Raw genomic sequence first — 13,765 nt, 5'->3', positions numbered from 1 at the left:
ATTCGCTATAGACAAAATAAAAGTTAAATAAGGTCAATACACATCGGTAAAAATGCTCAATTTCATTTATAATATATTCTTTCAAACTAAAGGAACGAGCCTATATATTTGGCAAAAAATTAAAAAGATTTCTAGCACCTAGTATTATCGAGGGTACAAGAAATTGGCTATTGTCATACAGTCTCGGTGAGTGTAAATTTGTATGACCTTGTTGGACAGTAGAATTACATGAAAGAAGCACTTTTATGATAAAGAAAAATCAGAACAATCTAAATTTCAATTAGTAGGAACTAATAATTTCATATATGTTTATGATAAGTAGAATGAGATGGACTTACACAAAGAGACAAGGCAACATCTGTAATATTTTAAGAAAAAATTGGCAGAACTGTGTGTATACTCCCGTTTCATTTTTTAAAGTAGCTGCATTGATAGACTAGGTAGACTGACAGGTGAATGTGTTCCAGTTGGCTGTGGAGTTATCTAGAGTGATGAGCGCAAAACATTCTTCCCCAAACTGCAGTCCAGAAAGCCAGTTTCTTAATAATAAAATGAGACAAACGGGGAGCGGGGCGGGTCATGGGCTGCCCATCACATTTTAATCTCCTACCTTTGGTCTTCCTTGAATCATCAGAGAGGACAATTCACTCAGAGTCAGAGCAGTTTCCTTCAGGAGATGAGGTAACTGGGTTTTGTGGTGTTTATATCCATAAAATTTGAGGACCCTTTTTAATTTAAAAAAATTGGGGCACCTGGGTGCTCAGTCAGTTAAGCGACCAACTTCAGCTCAGGTCGTGGTCTCACGGTTCACAGTCTTAGCCCCGAGCTGGGCTCTATGCCGACAGCTCAGAGCCTGGAGTCTGTTTCGGATTCTGTGTCTCCCTTTTTCTACCCCCTTGCCTGCTCGTATTCTCTCTCTCTCTCTCTTTTTCTCTCTCTCTCAAAAATAAACATTAAAAAGCAATTTTTGTTAATAATAAAAAAAATTTTAATCTATTACTTGAAAATCCGATGATCATGCAAACCCATTGCTAGGGCACCTCCCCAGGCCTGGAAAAAAACGAGGCAGTGAGAGGCCCAAAGCTTAAGCTCGGCGGGGGTGGTTGGTGATTAGTCAAAGGTGGAAGGGGGTGCACCCTGTCTTAAGGTGAATGTTCCATGTGCAGCCCCAGCAAGGCTCAGCAGTCAGTGACGTCACCAAACCAGGTGAAGAGGGCTCCACAGAGAAACACTCAAATAGACCAGAGCATCTGCTTCCCAGCTGGAAGTTTCTGAAGGCAGGAGGTGTCCTGCACAGTGGCACTAGAGGCCAGAGGCTGCAGGGGGCAGTAGTCCAGCGGTCTGCACTTGCACCGTTTGGGGACTAGGAGGCAAGTAAGTACACGTTCCATGGGCCAAGGAGCACAAGCGAGCTTCAAAGGATCCCCCCGCCCCACACAACCAAGGGAGCTCCTAGTCAGGGTGAAGAAGAGACCTTGAAGAAACAGGTGAGGGGTGGTGTCCCGGCAGGTGAGCAGGAAGTAGGGTGAAGGTGGAAAGGGTCAGGAAATTGTAGGGCGGAGGTTCACATTGGGCTTCTCTGAAGGATCCACTAATGGCCCCCCAAAAGTCAGCATTTGGAGGTCCACAGGACAGAAGCCAATTTGACACTCAGAACTACGAACAGCAGCATCTATGTGAAGAGAGCTCTGTCCCTTTCCTCCCTTCCCTTCTTCCCATTCCTTGTCCTGTCCCCACCAAGGAAAACAGTGGTCATGGAGGAGAAGTGGGAGATCACGGTGGAGCATTAATGAAAGCAGAGACCTGTTTGAAGTGGTTGACACGATGTGCATACACCCTGGGCAATGGAGTCAGCAGCCTTGTATTAACTTTGTTATGTGACAAACATCGTGGTGACCATTTTGCAATGTCGACAAATGTCAAATCACTATGTTGTAGGGGCACCTGGGTCTCAGCCACTTAAGTGTCAGACTCTTGATTTCGTTAGGCTCAGGTCATGACTTGGTGGGTTCGAGCCCCTAGTCAGGCTCTTCACTGACAACAGAGAGCTTGCTTGGGATTCTCTCTCTCCCTCTCTTTCTGCCTCCACCTGTGCTCTCTCTCTCTCAAAATAAACTTAAATATATCACTATGTTGTACACCTAAAACCAATGTAATAATTGTATGTCAATTATATCTCAATAGGTTTAAAAAAAGAATAAAATGCTCTGCAAATGCCCCCTTCCAACAAAAGATGTGACACCAGCTGACCCTCGATCTGGACCCAGGTAACCAGGGGCTCCCAGCTCCTCCCTTCCCCTTGGAACGTTCCCAGAGCTGCTCCAAGGACACAGCGGTGAGACAGCAACGTGGTGTTGAGGCCGTCGGGACTGGAAACCCGACCCTTGTACAGGCTCTGCATGAACTTAAGATTCCGGCAGGCAGAGCGGAGATCTACTCCTGCGGTGCCCACGACAAGCCTCCTAAGCCCCCTGCTTGTTAACATGGAGCAGCTTCCCTCTGTCCTCCGTCTCTCCCCGCCTTCCGTGCCTTCCGTGTACTGGGGCCAGTTTCAGAGTCCACTCGGGAAGGTCCCAAAGGGATTGCAAACTAACTGGACCCAGAGGCAGATTCCTGAACCGCATCTTCAAGGGGAAGCGGAAGGAGAGGAGAAGCTGGATTTGGAGCTGAGGTTGCAGTCCTGTGTGACACTGCGCTGGAACTGAAAGTCTCAAAATGTGACAGTTCTCACCACCGAAAGTGGATCTGCCTGTTGCCAGCAGCGAACAGGGAAAGGGACACCAGAAAGAGCTTCTCCAAAGGTACCGGAGAGAGAAAAATAGTGCATCTCTGATTGTACCCTGATTCGGTCCAGCCCTCTACGTAAGTCAGTCACGCGGACTCTATTTCTCACCCGACTGTTTTTTAAAGACTGCTCACAGTGGAGGACCACCTGCTTTACCGCAGCGACACGAGGCAGTGAGACACGGTGATTCATAATAGAATCTGCAGGTCACAGACATGACGCACGAGCCCCTGGCTCACATTCATAGTCCCCCCAGCCATCAAGAATGGTCTCTGTACCCTCCACCTCTTCCTAAGAGAGGCCCCTGAAATCTGTAAGCATGACTGATACGGATTTCTTTGTAGTTTACTTCAGCTGAACGACATGGTCGAGACTGAGGATATCCTGGGCAGCAGATTCCCATGCTGTCAACATATAATCTCCAAATATCTACAAATAATATTTAAAATCCATGAATAAATTATCCCTGCTTTTTAGCAGAATTTATAGAAACTTCCCTTTCTAGTATAATATGCTCTGACTCTCTTAAAAAAATTGCTTCCAGGGGGCACCTGGGTGGCTCAGTCGGTTAAGCGTCCAGCTTCTACTCAGGTCATAATCTCACAGTTCATGGGTTCAAGCCCTGTGTCAGGCTCTGTGCTGTCAGCTAGCTCAGAGCCGGAAGCCTGCTTTGGATTCTGTGTCTCCCTCTCTCTCTGAGCCTCCCCTGCTTGCACTGTCTCTCTCTATCTTTCAAAAATAAATTTTAAAAAATATAAAAAAATAAAAAATCGCTTCCATTTTACTTTTCACAACAACATGACGCATTCCACCATCCACCCAAGTAGTCAGTGTTTTCCCAAGCTGACATATTTGTTCCCTTCAGTGCTGCCCTGTGACATGTAAATGCATCACAGCTCCACCAGGAAGATTCTTTAATTCAGCAAATATTATTTGTATGATTTTTAAGGGCCAGTCTGGCCACTGGGGATATAATAGCAAACAAGACAAAGTCCTTGCCTTTATTGAACTTTTGTAATAGTGGGGAGTTAGTCAACAATAAATTAAGAGGTATAGTAGTCAGGATTCTCCAGAGAAATGGAACCAGTAGGACAGATAGAAAGATGACAGATTGATAGATACTTATTATAAGTAATTGACTCACATAATTATGGAAGCTGGAAAGTCCAAAATCTGCAGAGCCAACGTCTCAGTTTGAAGGCTGTCAGGAATGAGAAGTTTGGGGAAGCTTCAGCCTTATTCAGGCCTTCAACTGATTGGAGTGGGCCCACCCACAGTATAGAGAGCAATCTCCTTCACTCAGTCTACCAGTTTAAATGTTCATCTCATCCAAAAATATCCTCACAGAGACACCTCTGATCATGTTTGACCAAATACCCAGGCACCTCATGGCTCAGTCAGATTGACACATAAAATTAACCATTAGAAGAGATTTTTTTAAAAAGCTGAAAAAATAAGTTATTTTATGACTGTTAGGCTACAGAGGACATAAACCTGATAGTCTTATCACAGGGTGGTATGAAGGAATGTAACCAGGGAAGGGAAGAGGTTAAGAGGGACATGTGTTTACGTCCCAATACTATCTGGAACTTTAAATATATCAGGATTCAAATGCCATCTTGTGGCTGATTATTCATGTTAAGTTTCATTTCTTTCGTGCCATTCATCTTACATCTGTTAAAATCCATTTTTAAAAAGTTTTTTTTTTAAATCAATAGAGTTGCCGTCTTAAGGCTCCCGGGTTTTATGCCCCTATTTCCTTGTTTTATTAGTAGCAACTTCAAGCCTGCTGGGTCCGGGACCCTAGAAGCCATGCCAGCTTTACTGCAAGTTGAAATGCTTTCTTTGATTGTAATGGGTTTAATTCAAGCACACCATAAAATAAAATATTCCTGGTCAGTGTACATAAGGATGTCGTAACAGAAATATTTACACATTTAAACTAACATACAGAATCGCTTTACAACCCCTACATTTAGTGCAACAATAACATCATTACATAGAATAAACAGGTCTGAATCATTTCCCAAATTCTGGGCCACCATAAATAGCAGTCTGCATTCTTGGCCCAGTGTTGTAATCTTTGCTTGGTAACTTTATGCAGTCTACTAAAAGACTTGTCACCAAAAAAGGGGCCCAGAATCAATGATTTATCTTTAAGACATATTGTCATTATTGCACGGGTCATATATTTCTTTTCACACATCCCCCCACTCCCTCACATCTGCATTGTCTAGAAGGCACACTGAAGTCAAGAGAACTCATTGCTGACTTTCTCTTCAATATATAAATGTATCAAGTCAACACATTTTGCATCTTTGATTTACACAATGTTGTCAATTACATCCTGTAAAAATAAATTTCAAAAAAATATTCTACAAACCAGGAAAAAATGTATTAGATAATGAAATCACACTAAGGAATATTTATAGAATGTGTAGAAGGTACAACTACAACAATGTAAACACCCACATGTATGAGTTCCCTATTGCCCCATCACACAGTACCACACACCTGGCTGCTTACATAAGACTGTGCATCAGCTCACAGCTCCCCGTGTCAGAAGTCCAGCATGGTGGGATGGCGTTTTCAGCCATCGTTATCCCAAGGCTGAAGACAAGATGACGGCCAGCTTGAATTCTCATGGGAAGCTCTGGGCAAGAATCGGCTTCCAAGCTCAGTGAGGTTGGCGGGATTCAGTTCCTAGCAGTTGCAGAACCTAAGTCCTCAGCCTTTGACATGGATCCTGACATGTATGGCATACCGGTTAAGTCCTTCTTGCTGTTTTGAATCTCTGATTTCCTATTCTGCAACTAGTTAGAGAAAAGTCTGCTTTTAAAGAGCTTATGTGGCCAACTTAAACCCACCGAGACAAGCTCCCTTTGGATGAACCAAAAACCAACTGATGAGTAACCTTGATTACAACTGTAAAATCTCTTTTGCAATATCAACTGACACGATTACAGGCTATAACACTAGGGGACAGAGATCCTTGGGTCCCTCTTAGAATTCGCTACACCCTGTAGCTTGACCCCAGGTAAAAAGATGGAAACATCATTAATCCTCTGTGGGTAAGTCTCTGATCTCATCCCCTTCCTACAATCCTGAATTCTGGGTCTAGCTTGCTTTTCTTTACCCCTTCACCACATTGTCATGCAAAGTGAAACAGTATATGATTCCACAGTACATAATTTCAAAGTAGTGTACATGAAATAACATGAAAATAACCTTTGGAGGTTTATATCTATATTGATGCATGTGGGTATATATTATAAACGCTTATTGCTGGTTAGAAGAATAGATCACAATTGTTCTTAACCTATTTTTTGTAAGTGAAATTTTGTTTCCAGATTAACTGTTTCCGGTAATTTTTTAACAGACCTAGTTTCTGTGCCATTTGGGTACATATCTCCTTTCCTACAGTTTTAGTTTTGATTTTCTGACTTCCTAGCATCACATGGTCTATGTGATACTAATCCTTAGATTTCATGTGTGCATATTTACTTTATAGCCTGGTATATAGTCAGTTTTTAATAAATGTTTTGCATGTGATTTAAAACTATGTTCTTAATGTGTCCAATTGGGTGAAAATGGTTTATTGCGCTGTTCAAAGCTTCTGTGTCCTAATTTTTAGATTATTTGATCTAGCCTCAGAATCAAAGTTCCTTGAGCTCAGAGATTTCTGCCTAATTTATTCACTGTTGTATTCTCAGTACTAGTACTTGGTAGGTGCGTGATTAATATTTGTTGAAGGAATGAATCAGTTACTGAGAAATGAGTGCCAGACATCCTCTATCATGTTGGATTGATTTCTCTTTCTACTTCTCAATTTATGCTTCACATATTTGAGAGAAGGGTACTAAGTGCATAAAAGCATAGAGGTATTCTATTTTCCTGGTTAGTTGATTTCGTATCATTATCCAGGAACCCTCTTTATTATTAGTAACGCATCTTGCCTTGAAATATTTTGTATCTTTTGGGGTGCTTAGGTGGCTCAGTCAGTTAAGCGACTCATTCTTGGTGTCGACTCAGGTTATGCTCTCACAGTCTAGCGAGTTTGAGCCCCATGTGGAGCCCCTTGTTGGCCTCTCCCCTGACACTGTGAAGCCTGCTTGGGATTCTCTGTCTCTCTCTCTCTCTGCCCCTCCCCCCACTCATGCTGTCTCTGTGTCTCTCAAAATAAATAAATAAACTTTAAAATATATATACTTTGTATCTACTATGAACATAGCAACCCCACCTTTCTTTTGATTAGATCCACGGACCATTCAGTCAGCTGAAGTGCACAGGAGGAATGTGAGTCTGGTGGGCAAAATTCGGCAACTCTATTTCTCTTTTTGATGTTATTATTCATGTTTGCTAGTGTAGTCTAGTTGATATACAGTGGTTTCAGGTGTTAATGTTAGGTTTGTTTTTCATTTGTTTGGTTTCTTGTAACCACGTTCCTGGTGACAGAATAGCATCCTAAAGTATACAATGACCTACCAAGGCTGTGACTTCAATGTCTTTCTCTGCAACAGTGTTAACCCACCATATTTCCAAGGACTTTAATGATTTAAAAAAACCCATACTGAGTTATCAACTTTCTGTTTGGGGAGGGTATTCATAGCTTTCCTCCTTCTCTTCCTTTCACTATTCTTGGCCCAAGGTAATGGAAATAACCCCCAAGTAAATTTGACTATTTGTTCTCTGGTCTATCTTTCTATTGTAACAACTCAACCCCTGAAGATTAGGGACATTCCTGAGGAAGGAGACTGCATCCTTTGAAGAAGCCACTGGACAATAGGAAAATAGTAGAGTAGAGCCACTTGCTTCCCTGCCATCAGTATCATTTATAGACTCTTGTGTTCCCCGTGATCTGCAGCAGAGAGATGAGACCACAGTGTGCCCAGGCAAGCCAGAGCCACCAGTGCCGTCAGACCTGGTCTTTACAGTGGTGTCCCCACCCCACCACCAGACTGTTCTTTTCTTGCTCCCCAGATTCTGCACTGTTCTCTCAGAAGAGGAGGAGACACATAATTTTGTGTCTCCCTTCACTGGGTCCAAACTGTAACACAGGCAGCAGGAATTCCTTGATGTTTATACAAGGCAGTTGGCATTTTCTTAAATTCAAAGCTTATCTTATTTTATCTCCCAAATTTTATTTCTTTAGTCCTTCTTTTGAGAGTGATTTTGGGGTCAAGAACAGGAATCAGTAATATGTAAACTTGTTTTTATATATTCATATTCCTTGGTATCTAAATTTTCTAATTTTCCTAAAATGACTCATATTATCTGTGTAATTCAAAAATAAATTTCATCTCAATTTATTTTGTTTTATTTATGTATTTTTTAAGTAATTTCATGCCCAGTGTAGAGCCCAGTATAGGGCTTGAACTCATGACCCTGAGATCAAGACCTGAGCTGAGATCATGAGTGAGAAGCTTAACCAACTGAGTCACCCAAGCGTTCCTCACCTAAATATATTTTAACATAAATGTCATTAAATTTCATCCCAGTGTTTTCCAATCAATCAATTCTTGCAACAAACACTGAGCTCATATAATGTTCCAGGATAACACTAGCTAAGTTGGAAATGTCTATTTAAACAGAGCCTCTCTTGCCTCTTTTACTATTACATGACAATCACATGAGCCAGCCAGAGTGCACCTCTGCTCAGGAGATATAGGTGAGAAATGATACCATTAATACATTTAATTCTCCTCTGAGGCATTCCCTCTGAGGCGTCTCAATCCAAAGCTATTAGAAACAGAATTAAAACATCAGCATTTAGATTAACAGCTGGATTTTGTTTAAAATATTTCCTTAATTATAACCAATTTAATTTTTTGCAGTTTAAGGGATTTTTGTTGTTGTTGTTATTGGTTTCCAGAGAAAAATCCCTTACTTGTGTCTCTTATATGACAATCTTGTGTTCTTGGATCGCAGAGCTGAAAAATATGGTGGCAGTTGCTCTGAGAAGTTTGTCTTCTTACTTTGCTCTACTAAATTCTTCACTCAGCAGTAGTTCTCTTTTAGGAATACGTCCTCCCCCAAACAGCCAAATGTCAGTAAATTCTGCAGAATTAGAAGTTGCTAAAAGTGCAGGAAGCTCAGTGAAATGTGGGGGGAGGGGAAGTTTCAAAATACAAATACTCACAGGGTCTTTCCTTTCTCTTGAAACTTAGAAAGACCTGAGCATTGAAAGGGCTACATGAACTCAAGACACTGATTTTTCTCACTTTTCTGCTTTTTGAGAGACTGGAGACAGAGCCCACCTACTACTGCATTAGCAGTGGCCCTTAGGGAGATGGGGTGGAGCTTTATAATTTTGAAAGAGACCAATTTTGATTGTAGACTTGGGGGGCTGAGCCCTTAACCTGTGGGGTCTGTTGCTAACTCCGGGTAGATAGTGTCAGAACCGGATCATAGGACATCCCAGTGGAGTCACAGAATTGTTGGATGTGGGAGAATAATGCTTACATCTGTCTAGTAATAGAAGTGTTCCATGTGACAAAAGTTGAGCGGAGACATGGGGGAGTTTTCCCCGCACGAAGGGCGAGGACAAGATTGAGAGTACATTTTTAAACATAGGTGAAAACAGCAGAAATTAATAAATTAGAAAGCAAAAACTCATACATACAAACATACAGAAAAACAGGAAGAACAAAGTGGGGCCCCCCCTTTTTTTTTGAAATAACAAAACACTGGAAACAGTTCCAATACCTGTCGAGAAGAGAAGAGGTAGATACAATGTGGCCCGTTAATACAATGGGACAGAATGACATCATTAAATGGAGATGCTGGAGTCACATGTATCCTTGTGGACAAACCTCAAAAGTGATGTTGAGGGATAAAATTAAGTCGCACAAATTATGGGTGTGAGATAATACCACTTATATGAAGCTCCAAACACATCAGACAAAAATGTATATTTTACAACTGCACAGAACCTTTGTAAGAACCAAAAGGCTGCATAAGAAGGGTGTTTCCCAACCTGGGGAGAGCAGCTTGCTCCATGGAGACGGGAGGGGGGAGGGAGCATGAGGTCAGGAGAGGCGGGAAGGGGGCTTTGACTGTATTTGTTCCATGTTTCTCAGTATCTGAAGTAAACAAAGTAAGTGTCAACATTTAAAAAATCTGGATCTTAAGTGCATAGATGTTTTGTTCTCTGTTTTCTGTGTGTCTGAAGCATTTCATAATTTAAAAAGTACTTGTAAAAGAAACAAGTGTGTTTCCACCAGGAGCTTAAGCAAAGTAATGTTTCTTGTGCTAAACTGTTTGTTATATACTGTCTTCTTAAGTATTACAAAATTAAACTTCAGATGGCCTCCAGGTCCTGATTAATTGTGATTAATGAGTTTGCCAGGACTTGACACCACTTCCTACTGCTCCGTGCTTTCCCTGTTCTTTTGCTTGTCCGCCCTTTCCTGGGAGCACAGTGTTGGGGAAAGAACAGTGGCCCGTTCAATAGTAACAACAATAACACATAATGTGTTTCAAATGAAGGGAAAGAACAGCATCCTCAGCTAATGTGTGTTTAATTCTATCAACAGCTCAGGGTAAATGTATTAAATACGGGCTCTGTTATCAGGTTTCACTGTTTCAGAAAGCTGCATCTGCTGCGTACCGGGAGGAGCAGCCATCCATCAAACACAGAAGCTACGCAGGATGCGTTGTGCAGGCGGAGGGCCTACCCCATTCTACGGCTTGACCGGAAAGCTCCGCCATGTGGTTCTCATCAAAGACCTCAAAAGTGCACTTCACGTCATAATCCAAAGAGACGACCCAAGATTAAATGCAGGCCCAACACATATACATTTCAGGATTCGGTAGAGGTATTTCGACTATAGAACATATGTAGTCATTTCTGGTACATAAATTGGATTTTTACAGGCCCTTACAGAATCCACAAAGAATCCTTCCCTACATTTTATATCCTTTCTGACAATACTTTGTTCAAATGCTGACATGTATCCTTTGAGTTGTGTTAATTGGGGGCATGGCTTCTGCATCCTGTAGGATGACTTAGAGTTGTCAGTGTCAAGGAGCGGGAAGGAGTAGGAAAGAGAATAGATGGCCTCAGTAGGGAGTGGGGAAGGGAGGAAGTAGGAGACTAACAGGGAAAGAGCAGAAGGACCATTACCATCTACCCCCAACCAAGGACGCCTTCTTATCTGCTCTGAGACCACCCACCACTGTGCCTCATCAAAGAAAGGCACAAACCTCTTAGCCTCCTGAGGGAGGCAGAATAATGGTCCCCTGAAGACGTCCACATGCTAAAATCCAGAACCATGAATATGTCATCTTATGTGGCAAAGAGGACTGTGCAAAATTTATTCATTTAAGGATCTTGAGGTGGAATGATAATCTTAGATTATCTGACGGGGCCCAATGTAATTACAAGGGTGCTTACAAGAAAGAGGCGGGTGAGTCAGACTCACAGAAGAAGGTGAGAGAGAGAGAAATGTGAAGACATGGCTCTATGGACGGAAGCCCTAGGGGCCATGAGCCTAGGAATGCAGGCAGCCTCCAGAAACCAGCGAAAAACGTGAGGAAATGGATTCCCTCCTACAGCCTCCAGAAGGAACACAGCCCTGTTGACAATTTGATTTTAGGACTTCTGGCCTCCAAAACTGCAAAATAACAAATCTATGTTGTTGTAAGCCACTAAGTCTGTGGTAAGTTGTTATGGCGATAATAGAAAAATCAATACATCTCACTACCCCAGTGAAAAGTCACTGATCGATAACTCCATTCATTCCAATCTTGATAGCCCTTCCAGTCTTCCAGGCTTGTGTTTCATAGGTGACTATAAGGAAAGCTTGTGTGGTTTTTTTTTTTATATTCTGAGAGTACATTGCTCTGAATAAATTATGAGTTCTGATATGAAAGACTCTCAGAGCACCACAGAAACGGGATAGTCTCCCACACATGTCAGCGGTAAGAAGGGTGGGAGCCCTACACCCGCAAGACGAGGTAGCCATTTACAGTAAGGCACACCTGCCAGCACACACATCCTCCTCGTCTTTCCTGCACACCCTTGGGAACCTATATTCACTTCCAGGAAAATCAGAATTCTCAACTTGCTGAAGGAATATCTTTTACCTAAAAGAACTGAAATAAAAATCTCTCCTCGTAAATTTAGACATACTTCCTCAGATACCTGAGGAAAATCAACACCACGAAAAAGAACTAACATGAAGAAACAGAATTTGTAAAGAAGACCAGAGGAAACTGCAAACTCATCGTTAGTATGACTTCAGCTTAGGTCATGATCCTGCAGTCCAGTAGTTCAAGCTCTAGATCAGGTTCTGTGCTGACAGCTCAGAGCCTGGAGCTTGCTTCAGATTCTGTGTCTCCCTCTCTCTCTGCCCCTGCCCCTGCCCCACTCACACTCTGTCTCTCAAAAATGAATAAATGTTAAAAAACTTGTTTTCAAATATTTAAGCAGGCTAGCATATGACCATTCATCTATAAGAAATCTATAGAGCAATATTATCTCTGTAGTAAAATAATTTTAAGTTTAGAATTCAAGCACAAATCCATTATATAATTTTAAAGGCAAAAAAAAAAAGACATTTTCAAATTACAAAGATTCCAAGAGTTTACGCCTCATGGAACGCATTCCTAAGGAATTACTAGATGTTGTACTTCACTAAAAATTAACCAAAAAAAAAAAAAAAAAAAAAAGGTTGGAAAAAAGCCATCATGGAATTCAAGAAAAAATGGAAAGTAAAGAAGCCAGTAAGATCATGACATCTTATTCTATACTATACATACTTAAGAAACCATTTCTCTGAGAGTCTAGGAATCGTGGTTTTGAAATAATACAACTTTGGGATGACAATTTCACATGTTTTCAGAAAGTAAATTCAGTGGGTAGGCAAAGAGGGGTATTGAATTTGCTAAGATTCCTGACTGTTCAGCCTATGAAGAGGCAGGTAAAAAAGATGAATTGTCAATGTTGACAGAAAAATATAAGGTTACCAGTTTGAAGAAGAAAAAGATATATAAATTTTAAATCACAAAAATTTTTCAAGAGGAAGCGGAATAGGGATGAAAAGATGGGAGAGAGGTAAGAAAGAAGACAGGATACAAAGTAAGAGCACTTGATACATTAAAAAAAAAAAAGGTACAATAAATGGGAAGCATATACCAAGGTTAGAGGTATAAAGACTAAATTTATCAATTACTGCAGTAAAAATAAAAGAGTTAAATCCAGCAGAGAAAGATATTTTTAGACCTCAAAACAGAAGCAATTGAAATTCAGGAGTACCTGGGTGCTCAGTTACAGTCTAACTCAGCTCAGGTTATGATCTTACAGTTCGTGGGTTGGAGCCTCACTTTGAACTCTCTGTGGTCAGCGCAGAGCCCATTTCAGATCTTGTCTCCATCCTTCCCTGCCTCTCCCTCACTTGCACACTCTCTTAAAAATAAAAATAAAAAAACATTACAAAATAAATTTCATCTGTATGCTGTTTACAGAAAACACATATAAGTCAAAATGACACAAAAATGGAAGATAATGCAGTCAAAACAGAAAAATGAGGTGAATGCTAACACTTGCCACCACCAATGTCAGCCTCAACATAATCAAAACAGAAAACACATTTTGTTGAAAGATAAAAATAAGGGGCCCCTGGGTGGCTCAGTCAGTTCAACATCTGACTTTGGCTCAGGTCATGATCTTACTGCTCGTGGGTTCAAGCCCTGTGTCAGGCTTTCTTTCACTCTCTCTTTTTCAAAAATAAACAAACATGAAAATAAATAAATAAAGATAAAATATACAGATAAAAGAATTGCTTTCTATGTAATAGGGAAAGACAGAAGCCAAAAAGCACAGGAGTCTTTATAAAGCAAGTCACCAGTGGGTAAATGAGGACAAAGAAGTGAGAGGAGGTATGAGAACAGCAGTCTGGCACCCTCAGAAGTTTCTCACTAAAGCTGGGGAGGTGGCTGCGGGGTACGAGCAGATAATTACAAACGCTGCCCTGCTGA

This window comes from Suricata suricatta, chromosome 10 (assembly GCF_006229205.1).
Source record: "Suricata suricatta isolate VVHF042 chromosome 10, meerkat_22Aug2017_6uvM2_HiC, whole genome shotgun sequence".
Taxonomy (NCBI): Eukaryota; Metazoa; Chordata; class Mammalia; order Carnivora; family Herpestidae; genus Suricata; species Suricata suricatta.
This window is presented reverse-complemented; position numbering follows the sequence as displayed.